Source organism: Linepithema humile, chromosome 5 (genome assembly GCF_040581485.1).
Source record: "Linepithema humile isolate Giens D197 chromosome 5, Lhum_UNIL_v1.0, whole genome shotgun sequence".
NCBI classification, from domain to species: domain Eukaryota; kingdom Metazoa; phylum Arthropoda; class Insecta; order Hymenoptera; family Formicidae; genus Linepithema; species Linepithema humile.
In genome coordinates, this window is record NC_090132.1 from 3,636,229 (window position 1) to 3,655,228 (window position 19,000).

General features: G+C 41.1%; 2 protein-coding genes across 6 annotated transcripts in view; one reads left to right on the forward strand and one right to left on the reverse strand.

Annotated features, from left to right (window-relative positions):
- LOC105675481 (zinc finger protein 600) overlaps positions 1-16,021 on the reverse strand; it is a 67,295-nt gene extending 51,274 nt beyond the window's left edge. Inside the window, exons 1-2 of the mRNA XM_012372675.2 lie at positions 15,875-16,021; positions 15,708-15,789 (exon numbers count right to left, since the gene is read on the reverse strand). The gene's annotated coding sequence lies outside the window, so the exon portion shown is untranslated. The remainder of the gene's footprint in view (positions 1-15,707; positions 15,790-15,874) is intronic.
- The window catches only part of tio (tiptop), a 143,253-nt gene that overhangs the window by 8,566 nt on the left and 115,687 nt on the right, over positions 1-19,000 (forward strand). For 2 of the 5 annotated variants that reach the window (XM_012372668.2, XM_067356083.1), the window contains exon 1: positions 16,348-18,167. The exons of the other annotated variants lie outside the window; for them this stretch is intronic. The gene's annotated coding sequence lies outside the window, so the exon portion shown is untranslated. Of the gene's footprint in view, positions 1-16,347; positions 18,168-19,000 lie in introns of those variants that run through there. 5 annotated transcript variants of the gene reach the window in all.

Sequence of the window (19,000 nt, forward strand, 5' to 3'; positions counted from 1 at the left end):
GACGAATGGAAGAGCTATCTTCGGCAGATATTAAAGACGTATCCGCGTGTGAAACGGTTCGACGCTTAGATTTCCGCGTTATGCCCATAGATCAAGCGTGGAGTCAGCTTTCTAATCGGCTCCCATTATTTCCGGTGATCATGATTTACACGCAATGCTGCATCGACGGGCAAATATACCGAATGCAGTATATCTCGAGATAAATGAGACTTCGCTCAAGAACTGCGTGCTTTTCGTTTTGCAATCTCGGCCGTGACGATATCTCGCGACTAACATTTGAATTCGCTCATACGTAAACGGTAATATGATCGATGATGACCACTCAAGAATTTATACGGCAGAAACAGACATTTTGCAGGTTTGATTGCGCCGTCATAGAGTTGGGTCACCTGGTACATGTGTACTTAAACCGCGCGTTGCCGGTTACCATGTTTATTGATAGAATCTCTGAGAGTTATTGACAGATCGATGTGTCCTAAATCGTATTTGTACAATATGCAGATTTTGTAACGAATGCTGAATCAACTGTATTCGAGAAAAATATTTTCATTTCGAAAGAATAAAAATTCTGACATCGTACGATATTCTTTATGATAAAGATTGCAAATATGCGGCATTTTAAATTATTATTCGATCGACCATTATAAAAGTAAAATAAGAATACCACAAAAATATAATAACCTATCAGATTTTTGTTTTTTATTCGATATAATTATTTTGAGATGTACTTATTGTTCATGTATGAAATAGAAAATAATTATTTGAATAGAATATCATCTGAACCTTTCAGATAATATTTGAATGATTTTTATGATAAACAAAAATGCAAATATATGTAATAAAAATGATTAATATATGCGACCTTTTTTCATATAAAAATTCCGTTTCTTTTTGTATGAAAAATTTCATCATGAGACACTATTTTGTATAATTTCTATGAGAAGAAGTCATGTTTAATTTTATCATTGTCCTTCAAACTGTTCGTATTCGTGAGTTAAAAGTATCATCTTGTGAACGACACGACACGACACGACACGTTATAATCGTTGATGTGGAGCGTGCCACAGTCGCGAACGCTCGTCACACATCGATATCTCCGTTCGAAACGAGTCATTTAACGACGCGACACTTTTCGTCGTCTCGCGATGGGCGCGCGCACACTTCTCGCACCCTATTTTCGAGACCCATAAAATCCGCCGCGTTTTCGTATCCGACTGATCCGTCTCTCGATTTACACTGCAGCCGCGCGTCGTCACCGCCGTTGACGACGCCGCTGCTGACGCTGACGCGTCGCTCTCTGCCCGGATCCTTTCCCGCCGTCCCCGCGTCTCATGCTTTCCCCCTAAGCGGCGCTAATAAATTAGCCGTAGAAAAAGACGACCGTATGACAGATGCCCGATGGCTGCCATAAAGGAACTGCTAGCGACGCTTGCGGGTGGACAGCGTGCACATCAAAGCGTATCGGCAAGGCTTCATGCTGATTCGAGCTTCATGCTGATTTGTTTACCAAATGATTGGTTGCTCTTTTCACGTCACACACTATTCAGACATTTCAGAGATATTGCAGTTGACGAGTGTGTGAAAAAAAACGTGTTATTTATTAAAAGAACACGTCGAAATAGTATGCATTCTTGTAACAGAGATTGAGAAAAAAATGCAGCTTTGTCGCAATAAAATTTAGACTAAACAATATCTTTATTCCGTGAAAGTGATGTCAGGTACTGACATTAGAGACTTTCAAGTCAGACTGTATTAAATCAGAAAACAATGAAGGTGAAAAATAATGCTAAAGTGTAAAGCCCACACGCAAGTGTGTATTGTGTGAACACTCCTAAACTGCAACTTTTTTTTACACAGTTTTGTCTGCGCAGTAAAAAGCCTGCAGGTAAAGCCTGCGTGGTAGAAAACCTTGTGGACCTAAGTCCAAGTAAACTAATGTGGCTTAAAATACAGCTTGCGTAACTAAACGTTTTAAAGAAAAACGTTTTGAAAAGAGCAGGTAGCTCTGACTCGAGTGTCATTAGTAACAGCATGTGCCTTTCTAATTAGTTTGATTGTAAATAAGGAATCGAATTGTAAGATCATGAAACGCGCGGGAGAGGTCGGAATCCGTCTCGTGCTACGCTCGACGCCGAAGTGGCGGTGACGGGTGTGGGTATACTGAAACGTTGGGCTGTTATTATCACGCATTATGCATTGCTGGGATATATTAATAATGTATCAGGATCACCAGTGGCGCTGCGTTGTCGCACCAAATGTGTTTCTCAACATAGACGACAGCTTTAATGCGATTAGCGTGACGCATCAGATTTGCTGTATTAAATCTATTAAAATTATTATCTCAAAGCGAAGATATTCTTAGCAGCTCGCACGACATAGTATTTATTTTTTATTTTATAATTGCGATCAATTAGAACGCATTAACATGTAAAAAAAATATTTTTTTATTGATTCCGTTTTTCTGGAAACTTTATTTCCAGAAAATTTATTTTCAAAATCTAATATAAAACGTATTTGTTAAATATTGTATTATTGAAAGGCTAATTCTCAACTTATTTGTATTTTTTGCTTTGTACGAAATTTTAAATTCAGTTCATTAATATTGCCTAAACTACCGATCATTCTAAAAATCTGCACGAAACAAACCGCCTTATACATACGTCGAAAACAAACGTTATCAACGGTCATTTCTTCGACTTCGGACTGCGAATGACTGCGTTGATCACTAAACGAGAATGCACTGGCGCTCTCACGTAAGAGTTGACAGGCCGTGCCACTCCAAAACGAACCATCGTTCGAGCGCGCCGGCAGGCACGCTTAAGTGACTTTCGGTGTTTGGCCTTTGCACGCGGCAAGAGCCTTTTGCCTTCGCGACAAGTCCCGCGGCGCAGCCGGCCGCGGAAGAAGTAGATGGGAAGGCGACGGTAGTGTACTGGCTCTTTCTCTTTTCCTCTTTCTCTTTGCACGAGCGCTCCCTTCCCTCGCGATCTATGTGCCACCCTCCGTGCGGCGCGCACCGTAATTCAACGCTACCAGCAGATAGCTAAATCACAACGACAAACCGCCGGTAAACGCGCGAAACGAGACTCGCCGCTCGCAAGATACGCCACGAACTGGAAAGCAACCTACCCGTGTTTCATACTCGCGTTTCGTGTTTGTCATTCCCCCAGTTTGGTCGAAACTAAGGAACTGGGTTTAAAATTGTTACAAGGATTGTTACGAGCGAAGTGTAGTGTCATCTAGTACGTCAACAGCCTTCACAGCAAGAGTGAAAAAGACTTGGAGTCGACAGTCAAAGTCAATCAAAGGCAGTCACATGTGAAATGTTCGGACAAGTTGCGTCATTTCTTTTTATTCAATAAAATTCTTTGCTGAACTAAACAAGTCTGTCATTTTTGTTGATGAATTGTGTATGATGGAATTCGCAAATGTGAAAAGTTCAAAATATCAATAATAATAAATTTCAAAAATTCTGCCTAATTTGCCTCAATTTCGAGAATTTAAAAGATACATTTTGAATAAATATGAGATTTAAATGTAAAATAAGATTGCATATCTAGATATAAAACAGGAAAAATTCTCTAAAGATTATTATCAAGTTTATGATTAAAATATTCCAACACATCGCCGATAATGGGCTCGTGGTTCGGGCGAAGTTTGGGGGGGTGACGCAAGAGAGTGCGACTGCGAGGGAAGATCGAAGACGGAGAAGCTGGTCAGTCGTGAGGGAAGGCGGAAGTGGAAAGGGAAGGAGCGAGTCGCCGCACATCGGTGGCTTCCGCGAGATGAACTTCACAGACGAGCAGACGCACGGTCAGCACGCACGCACACCGTCTCTAACGATAAGTCACCTCCGACAAAGCGGATCCTAGGTATCCCCTCCGTCCTGGGCAAGCAGCTTTTGAGGATGATTGTATTTGACATTCGCCCCGGGACCTCGCGCGTCTAGGGACTCACTCTATATCGGACGCTAATGCACGCAACATCGGCTCGATGGGACTCCAACTTTTTTCACCGACTTATTTTTGATGTAGGATATTTCGGAGATCTTCTTGACTAAAGGAAGAATCGAAGTAACAACGAATTGGCTTGGCATCCCTAATAGATTCTTGCAATTTGCACGATACAGAGAGCATAAATTATGACAATTCACGAGACACTTGCAAATATATATTTTGTTATAATAATTGTATAAACAAGCATGTGATTTTTATTGTACTTATTAAAAATGAAACTATCGTTAGTCAGTACAATTGTTTTTAGCCAATAGCTATTACGAGTAAAATAAATAAAATTGATTTCCGAATAATATTAAGTTAAGCGATATATTTATTATATTATACTTTGACGCAGATTCTGTACGAGTGAAAATGCATCGTAATGTGCTCTAAAATGTATTAAACAAAAAGACGAATCCGTGTAGTTGTAAACGTGACATGGCACAGCAAGCTTAACTCCATAAGAGGCTTGGAATTAAAGAGCTTAATTTCAAAACACCTTAAACCCATAATTTAAAAAATGAAGATAGTATATTACAAAGCTTTTGTAATTATTCAATTGTTTTAAACGCAAAGCAAATACCGTGCTTGATTTCTCTTCCGCTCTAAAAGCCGTCTTAAAACATTGATAATTATATTCCGTGAGTTTGTTTGACAGCGGTATTTTCACTAATAATCTGAGTTTGTAAAATCGTTAAGTGATTAAGTGTTGACAAGAGAGCGATGTCAAAAGTGCTTGGCTGACGGCATTCGAAAACCCTCACTGAACCTTCTCGCTTGAGAAGATCCACCCACCTCTGCATTGGCAGAGCGACATTCACCGCGAGAAAGAGAAAGAGCGAAAGAACACGCAGCCTAAACCCGTAAACGTCCTACGGAGAGTCCGAAGGGTGAAACGCCTCGCACGTAAAGTAACTCCCCACACACGTACGCATACAGAACCACACTGCCATGTACAAGGTGTGCTTAAGAATTTTCAGAACGGATTAAAGAGAACACACAATGCATAGGGTTGAACGAATCTTTTTCCCGTTTCAATTGTGCTTCATAATATACGTATTTAAGTTAACAATGCTAAACGTGGATGGCGCATCACTTTATAATAAGATTATAAGGAGACTTGATACTAATTACGAAATATAATCAAAGGAAATTACAATATATTATCACGTAAAATATATATTTTCTCATAATTTTGATAAATTATCAAGCATATCGTTAGACGATGTAGAATTTTAAAATCCTTACATCTCGAAAATTTTTATCTCTTAATTTGCATTGAGAAATTTGAAGAAATTTAAAATATTTAAAACTTTGTCAAAAGTATTAAAAGAAATCATAACGTAACTTTCTACGTGGATGTTTAATGGATTTTTTACCGTAGCAAAAATAATACCGCGAAGAAAATCAGAGATTGAGTAGATTTTGAATACGAAATTAGTGTAATTCTGCAAGAATTAAGTTGAATAAATAAACAAAACAACCGGCAAACATGTCCATCCGTACTTTATCTCATCTGAACGAAGTGACGCAACTATTCCGATACCTTGTATAGAAGCACGCGTATAAGACACGCGTGTCGCAGCAACATCGATGGCACGGCCACAGCGGCGGCCGAGCTGTTCGGCCGCGTATACGTACAATCTAGATACTGTTTCGCGACGAGGAGGCCCCGAAGGGGAAGTAAGCAGTATCTCTCGCATGCCCCTGCGTCCCTCCGCCCGCTTTCCTCGGGGGCGACCCACCCCCGCCGCCTCGCTTCTCCAGAAGCCGGCAGGCGAAAGAGGGGCGCCGCGGGAGAGAGGGAGGGCCTTCTCCGTCCGTCCGTCTCGTCTCGACTCGTCTCGCGTGACGGCCTCGTCAGCCGTCAGCCAAGCTCCGTCCGGATCGATACGCCTGCCACCCTTACGACCCCAACTTCCTCCACCTTCTACTGCGAAAAGCAATGCACCTACCGCCCCCGCTCCCGCGCAGCCCCGTCCCTCCTCCGCCCCGGCGCTCTCTCACCTCCTCCGCGCGAGCCTTCTCTCCCTCGCCTCGCTTCCTTCTCTCGCTCTAGCTGCTGCCTCCTGCCAGCGCGCGCTGAGTCTAGTTGAGTCGAGTTGAGCCACCGGCCGGGTCAGAAGACGTCTGCTGCCCGGGCGAGCGACAGCTACCCCCTTGTCCCCCTCGGGGACCCCTCCTTACCGTCCCGACCCCCGCGGGTTCGGCCACCCAAACACCCCCATTTTACCACCCTCTCCTCGTCCACCTTCGACCAACCAAGCACCCACCCCCCCCTTGCGTCTTCACCCCGTAACCCCCCGCGGCCGTCCTCCACGACTCCATTCTACCGCGACGTGCCGCGAGATGGACAGCCTCGCCTTCACGTCGAATCCGCACTACACACACATGCATACACCGACGCGCTCACATATACGCATACATACATCCGCGTGTATCGCGAATGCCGCTTCGCATTCTAGCTCTGGTGTTGGTGAACCGCCACCGACGTTCTCTCTACGGCCACCCGTCCCCTTTTCCGCCCGCTCTCTTCCTCGTTTCCCTTCCTACGAACGCGCGTATCTCGAGTCCGCACTTTTCGCGAGTACTCCCTCGGTATCGAGCGGACTCTCTCTCTCTCCGGCACAACGCTGCCGGAAACCATCGCCGCGTCATCGGTGCCGCGGCCCGGATGGACAATGGGTTCAACGGACGGTCGTCTACTTTTCGTGGACCGAGACGTCGTTGACGCTACACGTTTCTCCGTGGCGTTACCTTTTTAGGACTTGCGTAAATACACGGGGGCATCGGGAGAAGAGAAAGAATGATCGAGAGCGTTCATTTTATTTCTTTCTCGTACGTCGTCTTATCTGACTTTTATATTTATTAGGTCACAGTATATAGAGATTAAATACATGTCGCGAGAAGATGAAAAGCTGCACTAACTCATCCATATATTAAATATTTACTCAATACCTAAATTTCACCAAATTTCATTATGGAATAACTCAATAATTTTACTTGAAAACCTGTACGTATAAAGCCTACTGCATTTTTTAATTAAATTAAATTTAATACATATGTTTTGTTCGAGTTTGAAAAGAAGAAAAGCCTATTTAAGCATCCCAGTACGCAATAAGTGCAGCTCTGAATATTTCAGAATAGAATCTTTAGATTTTTCTTAAGCAAAGAACGAATCACAATATTATATTATTTTTCTCGTTATAACCACGCGTAAATTCTATTACGCTGATCGCATATTAAACTCATATCTCAATTACAGTCTTCGTTTTCGATCAGTAGTACCTAATAGGGCAACATTTAACGATCATGAACTTCCGCTTCTTTCCGCCACTTTAATATCGGGTATATTAAGATTTCATAAAGTGCAGTTGGTAATGAAAGTATTAAATTCACATTTGCAACTGACTCTTTACTTTTGATATGCCGAGATATTGTAATTCTTCATTAAGCACGCTTCCGCGTTTTTATTACGTACGCGGTATCGTTTATGGTCAGTGAACCACTATTACCAGATACGATCTATTTCCATACCCCTACTTACGTTAATGTTTAAGTAATGCTCGAGGCGCATTGCACAGCGAGTGTGGAGGGGGTCAAGCTAAAAGTGGGGAGTAGTGGAGATTCTCCCTTTTCTCCCCCTTTCCGAAGGATGGAAGTGTGAAAAAGTAGCATATAGGTCAACGCGATATATGGCAAATAAAGTGGAAGCACGTTGCTTTATCCATAAGCAATCAGTTTCGCTAAATAAAAACATAAACATGTTGAATTATAGAATGCGAGCGCATATTGTACAACGTTATACTTTGATATGTAGAGCCTTAATTTTGCCAAATAAAAGTATAAATACGCAACGCATTGCATATGAAATATGACGAAATATGATGTTTTACATTCAGTTTACATGCATAAATAGTACGATTGATTGTTCGATACGTCGGGTGGGAATGGCAAATAAAACGTTAGTGAAGTTCATTTCAATGCTTCGCGGTTTCAAAGCGAGACGAGAGAAATCGCGGATGGAAAATGTTTGTGAAAATGTAAAAGCGAATAGACTTCTCTCCGATTCGCGCATTAAGCAAACGCGATTACTGCCGCGAGCTTATAATCGCCCGCGTTTCTCGAGACAATGTATGCGACGCGATGCGACCTCCTCGCCCTAGAAGTAATTAAAATTATTCCAACTTTTTTTTCGCTCTTGTAATATTGAAACCGCATCGTTAGGAGGCACGATTTCCTATCTTCGATTTCTTTCCTGTCGAGCACCTCTTCTGTGTAAAGACAAAGATCCCCGATAATGAATCATTAGTAGTCGAGAGTCAATCGAAGATTAATTAATCGTTCGGATTCGAGAGCCAATTAAAGTTACCTCGACAACAAACCCAGCCGGTCGCAGCTACTGGACGGTATAATGCGCCCCCGTATAGATTCTCGCTTGTGTTTCTCACTTCATTCCTTCGTTTCCGGTTCGCGTTCGCGCCAATTCATAATGACGCCGAGTTTAATACCGGCAATTAAGATCCTTCGATTTCGAACTCCAAACATCTTTGGCGAAGATTTGCGTTTATGATCCATGCATTAATGCAAAACGTTTTAATATTGATTTAACTCTCAAATATTATACCGAGGTTCATTCAATTAATTAATTACATTATTACAAATAAACTAATTACTAATTTTATGATATGCTGCGTATCCCCTTTAACCGCTCGCCATTTCTCAATTATAAATGGAACTTAATATTGATTATCGCGGAATATGACCAAGCTGGGAAAAAAATAGCCCGCATTCTATCTTGCCAAACTCGCGCTTTATTTTCATGAAAGGGAATAGCCGCACAGGATTAACACCGGCTTGCCGTCTACTTTCCAAATGTACGAAATATAGCCGGCAATAAAAAAAAAATATTGCACGACGGAGAATTCAACCGACAATGAGTTTTGGCCGCGACTTTGGATGCGCGCTGTACGGCGAAGCGGGATGGAGAAAGATACGGGAGGACGAGTGTGTAGCGTGAAAAGAGAGGCGGCGTGAAGAGTGGAGCATATTTGGCACGCTGACAGTTCGGCGCACTTGTCGCTCTTCCTGCCAGAGAGCAAAAGGAGGCGGCGGAAGGGTGGATCGCGAGCGGGGCGAACGGGGGAGGAGGTGGCGGACACGGCCGGCGATTGACAGTGATACGGGGCGACGTTGCGCGCTTAGCCAGCGCACGTGTAAGCGTGTCTGAGGCGTGTAACGATGACGGTCGTGCAGACACCGCCAATCAATCAGCTCATTACATCGATTCAATCGACGTCGTCGACCCTGACACCGGCCGACCGCTCGATAATCGTCGCGTCGCGTCGCACTCGCCTCTTCTCGGACTCCTGGAATTCACTTCGCGCGCGTCGCTTCCCTGGTCGAATTTATCGTCACTCGTTACGCCGCGCGTTTACTTTCAAACAAAGATTCCGCGAGTTAGTCGTTCAAACTAGCGGCTTATGCGGTTATACACAATCTTTTATCGGTGTTGGTTAATGTAAATAGTGCTTGCCTCACACTTTATTGATTTTAAAGCACACGTTTATTACGAGTGAAATAACTTGGCGTTGGGCGCTTGCAATTTTATTCTCGTCAATATATTAGTATTAAATATTTATATTTTATACCGATACCATTTTGATAGAAACGAATTGTTCGCGAATTGTTCGCGAGCAAAGGCAAATATTTTGATAGGGAAGAGAGAAAGGCCCGTGACGTAGGAACGGCGATTTTGCTGCGAAATCGCGATACCTCGTTCTCTAGCGCTATCCGAAAAGTTGAGCAACAAAGTGTCCGCCAAGATTAACAGCACTCCCAGTCTTGAGATATAAGCAATCGATCTGCGTTCCACGCCAGCGCGCACGTCTAAATCTAATATTGTTTAAAAGTACCGCCTGCGCGGCGCAGCAATAAATACCTATCACCCGCGTTCGGTAATTAATAACCTGCGTCCGCATTCAAAAGCCACCGAGTGCCGTACGGGTTCGAAACACGGTCGGACCGGAGGGGTCAGCTGGAACGCCCGTGTGATCCTCCGTAGCTGGTATCCACTTCTTTTTTTTTTTTTTTTTTTCTTTCCCCGCCATGACATACGCTGAAAATTATTGCCGTCGTCCGTGCTGTCCCGTCGCTCTCTCCTACCTACCTATCCGACCCCGTCGCCAACCCTCCCCCCCTCCCGCCCGACCTTCTTGCGCCCCGTGGACGAGTCGGAGGCGATCCCGGCCTCCCGCGATACGGCACTGACGCCATCGTAGAGATGGGTGCCAGAGCTATCTAAGGGGTGATTTCTAATTTATGAGACTGGGGCGATGTGATGAACAGACGTCATAAAGCATGTCGCGCCCCGCGTCTGCAGCCTGCCACACGCCCTCCCCCCTGCCCCCAAACCCCACCGCCTCTTGCCGCCAACGGTGCTCCTCGCCCTCGACTACCCCTGTTATCGCTGCGTTTCCCGAGCGCGTCCCCCCTTCTCCCCTCATCCCTTCCTCCTCCGCAGACCCCTGTGGCCCTCTTCCACCTTCCAGCGAACCCCCCCCCCTCCACCGTCCGACACCCCCGGCCCGTGATTTGTGGCCTCTCGAATTCTCCTCGCGAGCTCTTCTCCTTCGCGAAACTTGAATTCCCTCCTTCTCCGTTTCTCGCCTCTTCCATCGTCCGCATCTCTTCGTCAACGTTTATGGTCGGGCGTCCATCCGGAGACTCGCTCGAATCCTTTTCAGTGACCGGACGAATTTTTTCTTCCTTTACGAACGATATCGTACATTCTCTTTCGGCGACGGCAGCTTAATTCGATCTCGGTGTAACGCGGTGATAGTACGTCGTGAGAAAACTTTCGTGAAAACTCCATTTTAGTAAGCAATTAATAAAATCACGACTTGTCGGCGCAGCATATCCATCGAATTGCATTTTGATCGAATTTAAAATAGGCCCCGACTACGAAGTATGCAAATGCCGATTGACGCGATACGATTAAACTAGTTATTTGAATATCATTATGTTTAACGTACAAATTCAATACGAAACCTATATTCAGATTGTATGAAATTTAATATTAGCATTTTACTGTGCTAATTTATAGGTAAACCATAAGAAATTGATAAAATAATGTATTTTTCAACATTATTTATAATTTATTATTATTACAGTCCGTAAATAGCAGGTAAAAGTTTGTTTTAGCAAGAAACTGTTAACTGTTTTCTGTGCATAAGGCATAACGTACAGTTATATGATACATCTGTAATAAATCCATTAATATCTATTATACTTATTCATTAAATTTAATTAATTATAAATTATTTTTAAAAATAATTTGCATGAAACAGTCAAGCACTAGATTTAGATTGTCGATATTTACGACGATAGCCGAAAAACCCGAATATTTTTTACGTCTAGCTGATAAAGTTTCTATTTTTCAAAACTAGAACATTTTTAGTCAGCGTCAGACGTCGCGCCAATTTCCACTTTAATTTCTTCATCCACGAAACAGGATATATTTACTGAATGACCTTAATAATTACGTCTGGATATACCGGTGTATCATTACAACTGTCCATAACAATTGATTTGTATGCTATTATATCTTATACATATATCAATATTTGATAAGATGTAGTCGTAGACGTTTATTTTCACTTGCGCAGTATAAATATTTTGTTTCATTTTAAGAAATATCAACCGGATACTCATAAGACGTCGGATGAGTGTATTGAATTATGGTGTATAGAAATGAACAGCAGCACGAGTTTTCAAAGCTAAAAATTTACCTATTTAATATGACAAAAAATATTAATGAAAATTTTATAGTAAATGGATGGTTTGTGTGTGTGAAAATAGTCTATACGTAAAATAAAAATACTGATAAATATAAAGATTATAAAATATTGCAACGCAATATAACATCTTAAGAAATATTTATTTGCATAATATCCAACACATATACGTGTTCGTATTTCTTTTATTAATTGTACTTGTCGTGCACGCCTTTTTGATACTCTTCAAAATTGTCTGTGTCAAGAAAATATATTTATATATAGCATTGCTAAATTCAAGTCACATATACATATACAGACGAGACGTCTACAATACAGCATCCTATTATTGTGAAAGGTTGCATGAATTATTTCGCAAACGATCATTGCTGACTGCCATCTAGACAGACCGCCAATAATACTCGTTCTCAATTAACAACTAACGTGGAGCCAATTTGGGAAAAATCGAAGCCAGACGCGGCAACAAGATATGATAGCCGCAAATTGTCAGTTTTAGAATTATCTGAAGAGATTAAGTCTTACAGGCCATTCTAATACTGTTGTAACGAAAACATAGTTTAGAAAATTGACCAGTCAGCTGAAACAATTCATGATTTATAACATTATTTGCTTAATCTTTACGTTTTAGAATCAATATCTTGCAATATCCTGCATTTTCAGTGGCTGATCAAATGTTCCTATGATAACATTAAATCATCCCGTCGTATGTAAGTATCATAATAATGTCGTGAACTTAAAGCACAAATACTTATTAAATGTTTTTAAACGTGAAATCGCATTTATTATATTCTGCTTTTTTGAGATACAAATAACAATATGCAAATAAAAATTGTGAATTGCTTTATAATATTAACAAAAAATGGAAGATAAAAAATGATAATGTTATTTTTAAATATATACTGAAACACTTTTATATTTGAGATACTGATATCGTTTAGTCTTTTATATTTCAAAGAACATCTGTATTTATCGATTTGTTAACAGAAATAGAGATGCACACAATAAAACTGCGTTTACATACTGTCTGTGGCATATAAAATAAAATTCTTTTTTTAACAAAAAATACTAGAAAATGTCTCGTCTATGTTAAAAGCTGAAGATCTTAGCTTTTTAGCAGTGACCCTTTCACAACCGTTCGCATATGTGTACACGCATGAATGTACACAATAATATTTCCTTAAAAATTTGAAATATGAAATATAATGAATTATGAATTATGAATTATGTAGTAAAAACTTAACGTTTGCCATTAAATGAGCATAATATATGAGAGTTTAATGTTGAAAATTCTTGTTTCGTCACGTCGACCGGCATCTGTATACTTCATAAATGCACTCGAAACCTACTTTACGTTCAAACAGGACGCGAATCGATGAATTTACGGTGTCGACAAGTCGAAGAAACGAAAACGATGTAAGCGCGCGGCGCGCGCTGACTTCGTCCAAGTCGCGGCGCCGCACCTGGTGCGATTTTATGCCTGTGAAAATCTGCCGCGTAATCGACTCTAACATAGCCGTAACATCGTGCAAATTGTCATGCTATACCGCGCCGATGCCGGCCACTCGAGACGCGATGAAACGATCACGATCAGATCGGGCAGGTATCATCGAGGCAGGTAGTCATCGGCATAGCGATGGAAAAAAGAGGAGCAGGGGAGGGGGGGGGGGAGGAGGAGGTGAGGGAAGATGTTCCGGAGGAGAGAGAACGGTTTGAAACGCGCGGTGCGGCCCACGGAACCTTTGTGAAAAATCGTGTTATAACCCTAATTTAATTTTATGGCCGGCATTACGGCGGATTGTGTTGTATATCGGGGCCCGGACATAATGGCCGTATATGGCCGCGTATAATAATGGTGAAAGAGCGAGTGAGATGGGCAGAGAAGAAGGAGGACGCGCGAACGGATGGATAGAGAGAGGAGAGAGGAGCCGACGATGCGGAAGAGCGGGGAGGGGAACGGCAAAGGGGGCTAATAATCAGTTGTAACGCGAACCGTCGTAAACCGCAAAACAACGAGAATCGAAAGAGGGTGTGGAGAGAGAAAAAGGAAACGCGGCCGGACAACGACGACGGGACAGCGGAGGGTAAGGGAGTTGTATGTTTATATTTAAGGGGTTGGTGTGGAGGAGAGTAGGAGGTATCATTATCTCGAAAATGGAAGACGCCGGACTTTTTCATTCGCTTCTATCTCGGGCCGCTTTTGCCTTTCCCCCCCGCCCGAGTCCTCGTTTTGACTCGCGGTCCCCTCGATAGCCGTCAAACGTGACCACTTGGCGCCGCCAATCGTAAAGCTCTCCCGCCAATCAAGCCGCAACTCGTCCTGTTCAGGACGCTAGCGAACGGTACGGCCGACCTCGCGAGCTACTTATAAATTATGATTATAAAGCTTCAGCGCGGGGTTTAAATAATATTTTTTTCCATCTATCTTTAGTTCTTTTATCTCAGTGCACGCAATAAACTTTCTTTTTCTCTCTCTTTCGCGCTGCTTCTCTAAATTTCTTTCTTTTAATTTGCGTAAACATCTATATAATTTGTTTATTAAACTGCTATTAATAATAAGTTGATAAATACTTTGCATTGTGTAACTCACTCTTTCAGATTTTCAACGATCAGATAGATAATTTCCCCTAGTTTTATATAAAAATAAATTGTAAATTTATCTTATCGAAGAAAATCATCATTAAATTTTACAAGAATAATAGTTAAAATAATAAATATAAAGAAAGTCTAATTTCTTTTAAATCATATTTTTCTACCTACAATAATTTATATCTATTGTATTAATTTTTTATTTGTTTTATATATTATTCTTTTTGTATTTGTAATTTTCCGATTCTATTTTTCTATTTAGAGACTTAAGAAAACACTTAAGATTCAGAATATATGTGCTAATAAATTTTGCTTTATTTTCTCATGAACGACGCAACGTGAGAAAGCGGCCAGCGCGTTCTTGCGGACTCTCGATTTCCAGCGCATCGATCGCGATGACCATGAAAACGGCCGATAAACTCACCGTGTCGCGACTTTTGATTTTAGTTCGTTTCTTGTGCCTAAAATGCAAATGCGAAGCATAGGTTGTTTCTAAATTTTTTGCTTTTCGATATAGCTTGTAGATTCGACAGTACATTCCACATTTATGAGGAACGTTTTGATTAATTACGCGACATTTAATGTAAAGTATAATAATTACGGATTTACAGAATACAATCATATTTAACTTTTTTTTACTCGTGATCGTCCGATATTTGACGGTAACTGCTATCGCTACTCAGGATAGAAAAAAATAACGAAAATATTGGCAACGTCTGTGGAATGTCTTCGCCGGTGACCTTCCAGCAGCGGACCAAAGGAGCATCGCGGCGGAGGAAGGAAATCGTGCCACAAAATTACTATAATACGTCGCTCGTATCGGCATCGAGACAAGAGAGCAACGTATATTCCGTTATTATTATTGATCGGCTCGGACCGATATTAAAGTGGCCAGGGGGATCACTCTCTATGTTTACGTCGGTTCATCCGAAAAACCATGAAATTACTTATAATCAGCGTAAGCGGCGGTCACGAGGCGACGACGCGCCCTCAACTTGCCGTTACTCGCGTGATTATAGCACTAGGAGTTATTGTTAACCCACAATTACTCGCGCAGGGTGTAAAATACTCCATACTTTTTCAAATTTTGTAAACTGAACACCAAAATGTTCAATCAATCGAGCGTTATTGTTCACATAACCTATACGCATAACTTATATTTTACAACACAATACATAAACAATCGCTATAAAATTGCATAGAACATAAAATTCTTAATTATCATGCTCAAAATATGATAAGTTTGCTTAATTGTGCCTTATTATTATTGAAATATCATAATTAATCGAATAATTGATGGCGTAATACAGTATTAAAATTTACTTACCAGCCGATGTTTTGCTGCAACTCGACGGCCGGCACTGTTGATGTCGCAATGATTGATGTACACGCCTTGACCTCAGTCTTTGCTGCTGGCAGAAATAACAATAACGTGATCAATTTTCTTCCATGGACGTGAAGCATAATACAAATATAATGCTAAAATTTACTCACCAGCCGACATCCCGCTGCTGCAACCGTTGGCCGGCACTTCAAATGCAGGAGTTATACGGCACTAATTATTCACTCGCGATTCGACCGGACAATTAATACGGCACTCCCGACTTTTACACACGCATTAACACTCCGCGACGATCGCGACGATGATGCGGCCATTTTGATACTACCGAGATACATCGAATGCGTTTGAGAGACGCAACAACTTCACATTGATGCTCGTTAATATGCTGAGTAATGTCCGACGCAGAGCGATTCGATTGATTATACGAATGCTGAAAGGCTGATAATCGCGACCGCGCGCGCTAATTAATACTGCACGACGATCGACCGTCGTTGAATTCGGTATTCCCAATACTCGTTTGTATGCGAAATTCACTTCGAATGAGAGAAAACGCGCACGAAACGCAGAACGATGCTCGATTGCATCCGATACCGACTTCATCATTTTGCAAACTAAGCAACGGAATTTCGTGACGTCATGTATCACCTATGGCGATCATAATCAAATGTTGCCAACTAAATTTTTATACCAGTACTGATAGTTTTATCTTAGTACTAATTTTTATGTTTGTATCTGAATAAATAACGCAAAATATCGATTATTATCAAATATTTACGCAAAAAATCTATTTCTAACATTATTCCTCGTTATTTTTCTCGATATTCATATCATTAATTATGCATAAATTTTACAATGGAAGAAGCAAAAGACGTATATGCTTTGCATTATGCTATTCACGTATATCGAATTATAGAGGTTAAATTTTTCGTGTTCGTTACACGTAAGACGACTGTGCGATATTGATACGGAGTAGAAGTAAACAAAATTCCGAGAAACGCTAAACGCTATTACCTTATTTATGTTTGGATACGCTACGAGATAAATAAGACGCCTAGCTCACCGACTGCCCTCGAAAAAGACCGAGAAAGGCACACGCAACAATTTTTATAGATGAGCATAAACTATTCGGTTACTTGAGTTACTATGTAACATATCCTAGAACACACAGCAGCCAATCAGATGGCGCGAAATGAGTGATGCTAAATGACACATTTCGGATCACACCAGGGCGTTTTGTTGCGCAATTCATACGAGACGCGAGAAGTCATGGCGGGACGACGCGGAAACGTCGAGTAAAAAGTGTTGATGTACGTATAATATTATCAATTCTTATCCTCGTTTTATTATCTTCAAAGCGTTGTAATCGTATATATTGGACATTCTATTGGAGAATTGTTGCAATGTGCTTTTTCCTCGCGAAATCTATTCTACGCTCGCGGCGCGCTTGTGGTCGATGCACGCTTTATTTTGGTTACCTCGCGATGAACAATCAAAATAAACTGAAACATTTTTAGACTTCTGCCGTACAGCGATCCTTATGAAAAGTTAGTTAATATGATTGCAAGTCTCTCGACATTCGTAAACACGTATAATGCAAATACTTGTGTACAGTCAATGGCATTCGTCGCATTATTTCCAACATTGCTCGTCGACTCTAATTGTAAGCGTCGGTATGAAGTTGCCCTACTTTGTGAAATTTTTCAACGTAATTCAAAAAAAGAAACAGTCAAATTGAGTAGCGCGCGATCGTCGTGGAGTGTTAATTAATGCATTTGTTTGCAATTATCAGTCTTTCGATAATCGTATCAATCGTGTCCATTATGTCGCGCCGAAATATCTCGAGAATATCGAATTGAATTACGGACAGTCGTGAAAAATATCAATATATAATGGCAATCTTTAACCTAACCTAACCTAATCTCTAGCACATTTTTCGACAATTAAAGCTAAATTGCGTTCGTCGTGTCGCTCAAGCATCGGCATGAAATTATCTTTGTCTTTCAAATTTTTTAATTGTATCAGTGATTTCGCGGGAATATTGAGGAAAACTTCGGACGATATTGTTTATCGGATCGTTATTCTTTCGCGATTTAGTAGTGTCAATTGTCGACCAACATGATGATGATAAAAGCATATAACGATAATTAATTTTTTTGATGATATTCTTGTTCGATGTTTCTTAACTCGCGATGCTGCTTATTTGAATCTATACATATTTATATTCGCAATGTTGAATTTTTCAATGAGTAACATTATTTCGCGCGTGTAATATTCGAAGTTGTCGGGATTGTCGTATTTTATGTTGAAACATATCGCGTGTATAAAAGTGTCGGGAGTGTCGTTAACCGGTCGTACTGTAGTGATAATTAGTGCCATGAGCGGTGTGCGTCTTTCTGGAGCAATGATGCCGGGTTGCCAACGGATTGTATAGGCAGATCATCATCTGTGAGTAAAAATTTTAGTATTATATGATTATTCATATTGCACAGTAGTAATAAGGTTCAATAGGTGATAGGAACTCATAACTGTGGAAAATATTGATAATTTTTGAAATTTATTTACCAAAGCTACAAAACAAGTTTCACATACAAATAATATTTTCTCTCTATTTGACTAAAAAGAAATAATATTATTGCACATAATTATCATAAAACATCAAACTTCGTTTATTGATAATTAATTGTACTGCTGTAATTGTTTTTATGCCATCACAATGTTTTCTCTGTTTCTCTTATATCGGTTTAAATATTAAAGAGGGCTATAATTTGCTCTTAGAATATTGAATATTGATTTTATTAAATCAAGGATTGAAGAAGACTTTTTACAATTACTATTATAACAATACTCGCGTGTATTCAAGTATCAGCAGCTTCGTATCACGGTTGGCGCGTATCGTACCTTTATAAGAGGTGGCTTTTTCCTCGATCACGAGGGAGCGGCTCAGGGAAAATAAAGCGAGAGAAAAAAGAGGCATGGACGCTATGGGAGAAGAGCGAGAATACGTCGTGCGTGTACACGCGTTCTTCTACGCGTATTCCCGCGAGCGAACAAGGCGGCAGGGTCAGGCCGGGTGTAGGCAGGAGTTCGACTTCGGCTGCCGGCCGCCGTAAAAACGTCAATTAAAGTGTTTTATTTGATCCTTCGTTAGAACGTTGAAATGGAATTTTGATTTATGGCTGCACTGCTCTCTCTCTCTCTCTCTCTCTCTCTCTCTCTCTCTCTCTCTCTCTCTCTCTCTCTCTCTCTTTTCCTCTTTTCCTCTCTCCACTCCGCGCGCG